Here is a 2,865-nt window from a genome sequence, read left to right as displayed (position 1 = left end):
TAATTTACTACACGTCTACGAATTATTAGTATTGTCGTTGTCTGGATGATGAACTAGGCCATAAACGAATAATATCCAAAACACTTACATACGCTGTTGGAGCGCAGTTAATGCTGATCGCGTGTTCTCGAAAACTCGTGGCAGATTACGCGTGTATACCTCTTATCGATGGAAATAAGCTCCACGGTGCGCTCGGATCACGCGATTTCTTGGGAAGAAATTCGTGAATCTGTCATGTGAATATATTGGATAGTGCCACTTTGCAATTATTTTCAGCCTGAGCACTCATCGTTGTGCATCTTTTCGAGTGTTTCTTTAAACGTCTCTTCTCCACACTGCGTATTCTTCTTTTAATTTCATCAGCAACGATAATCAGATTCTGATCTGTGGGACATCGTTGCTCAAAAGTTTGGAGAACCATTTCTCTTTTCGGGCGATTGTAAATCTTGTCGTTACATTTTTCTTAAAGATATAAATCATTTTTAAGTATTATCAACTCCTCGAAAGCTCGCTGGATTTTAAAAAGAATTTTTATTTCATTATTCTACTTTTTCTGTCATAGTTTTTATATTGTATTACTTGTTATCTATTATTTTTTGATTTTATTATCCTTATAAACGTTTGCAAATTTATTTGAAATATTATTTTTCGAAAAGTATTATACTTCTGTTTCTGTATATGTGTAAGTAGACCGAGAATTTTTATAAAGTTGAAAAAATATATTAAATATCCAAAATATCTAGAAGAATTCTCTTCCGAGATTCTCGCTCTTTAATTGTATCACACTGTCATAATATAAATTTGCAGTCTATATATAAAAAATTATATACGTAAAATTTGCATGAAATTTGCAAATTTGTATAGATAGATCTTAAATGTTTGCCAAATTCGCTTTTTCTATTGAATGTTTCTAAAGATATTAGCTCATTCGTCGGGTTTTGTGGATGCGTTCTCTAAATTTTCGAATTAAGATGAAGGTGGCCATAGAAAGAGCTAAAAATCCTTCAAAAAAAAAAAAAAGAATCCCCAATCGAAAAGTCACACGAAAGGTCGAAGATATTCCACGAAAGGAACAGCCGACGCACGAGGGTAAGAGGTTCGTCCAAGCATGGATATCGACCTCACGTTTTCAACGGGTCTGCCCAGTGGCCAGGAAAAGCGACTCTAAGACAACTGCTAGAACAATAAAAGTACTCCTCCCTGTTTCCACGTTCGCCGCGAGCGTGCCTCGCGTGACTTCCTGACCCGAGCCGACCAACCCCCTCGACCTCTCTTTTACGTGTACGTATACCTCGTACGTTGATGCACATACAGGCTGTTTCAGCTTTCGCGATACCGTGCGATTCTACACGCAAAAATAATCGAAACGAAAGAATTTTTCTCGCTTGACACTTCGTTCTCGAGAGGATCGAGTTTTTCTCAAGTGTACTTGAACATAATATTTATTATTATTTAGATAACATTGTAATTCATTATTAATTTTTCACAATTGCAATTATGATTCATAATATTTATTATGAACATAATATTTATTATTATTTAGATAACATTGTAATTCGTTGGAATTTTTCACAGCTGCAATTGTGATTCATAATATTTATTATTATTTAGATAACATTGTAATTCATTAGAATTTTTCACAGCTGCAATTATGATTCATAATATTTATTATGAACATATTTATTATTATTTAGATAACATTGTAATTCATTAGAATTTTTCACAGCTGCAATTGTGATTCATTACAATTATTTACTGCGCACACTGAAAACAGAACTGAAGAGATATTCTACGTACAGGAACAAGTGAAAAAATGTAGAATGAAAGTTTCCGGATGAAAAGCCTTCGTTTCCAAAGATACAGACTTCAAACTTGCTTCGTTAAAAATGCACTTGTGCGCGAAATTTTGAAATTTTCAATTTTCTTGGAAACGTCTTGTAAAAGAAAAAAAAAAATGTTATTCTTTATTTTCTACTTATTTCACTTCTGTCCATTTTCGGAATTATTCTCATTCGATTATAGTTGGCAAATATTTCAAACTGAATTTTCTTGATGAAAATGAAGAGTCGCATGTGATGATTTTGACTTTATTTTTTATTTCCTTCTTGGACCCTGATAACTGCGATATTCTATATACATATGTGTATGTATGTACATACAGTATATATGTTTATATGTATATGTACACGTGTATGTGTCCGAGGGCAACCCTAACTTCCCTATGATAATTACGTACTCCGGCACGGCGCGTGCCTTGGCAGTTCGCTCACGCGCCTGATCACGTATGCCGTGACTATCATACCACCTCGACACCCGTAGGTAACGATCCGGCCACCCTCCACGCCGGATCTCCGGGGTAATGGGCGTTTGAAAAAGTGCAATCGAAAGTCAGGTTATCGTGATTCGACGATAAATTGAAATCAGGAGTACGACTCGTGGTGTAAGCGGGAGGAGGTGAAAGGTGAACAAACAATGGCGAGACTTCCTTTGAATGTTTATCGCTGCGATATTTGTTCTTGCGTTGATTCTCAGGGAAGAGATAGTAGAAGAAAGTTAGGATGACGAGGGTTGTAAGATCTTTTTTTGGAGAACAAAGAGTGATCGAGTAGGATGTTCCCATGCTGTAACTCATCAGGCAAATTTGTAAGCTTTCATGGAAATTTTACGATTATTGGCATTTTTGAAGATTGATAAAAATGATAAATGAGTGAAGCCTTGCTTTTCCATATATATTTATACCTCATATGTACATATTTGTATAAATGTAATTGTAGTTATATAAATATATATGAGTAAAGCCTTGCTTTTCCATATATATTTATAATTCATATGTATATTTATATAAATGTGATTGTAGTTATATAA

The sequence above is a fragment of the Frieseomelitta varia genome, unplaced genomic scaffold, assembly GCF_011392965.1.
Source record: "Frieseomelitta varia isolate USP_RPSP 00005682 unplaced genomic scaffold, Fvar_1.2 scaffold_905, whole genome shotgun sequence".
In the NCBI taxonomy this organism is placed as follows: Eukaryota; Metazoa; Arthropoda; class Insecta; order Hymenoptera; family Apidae; genus Frieseomelitta; species Frieseomelitta varia.
Note: the sequence above shows the minus strand (reverse complement) of the source record.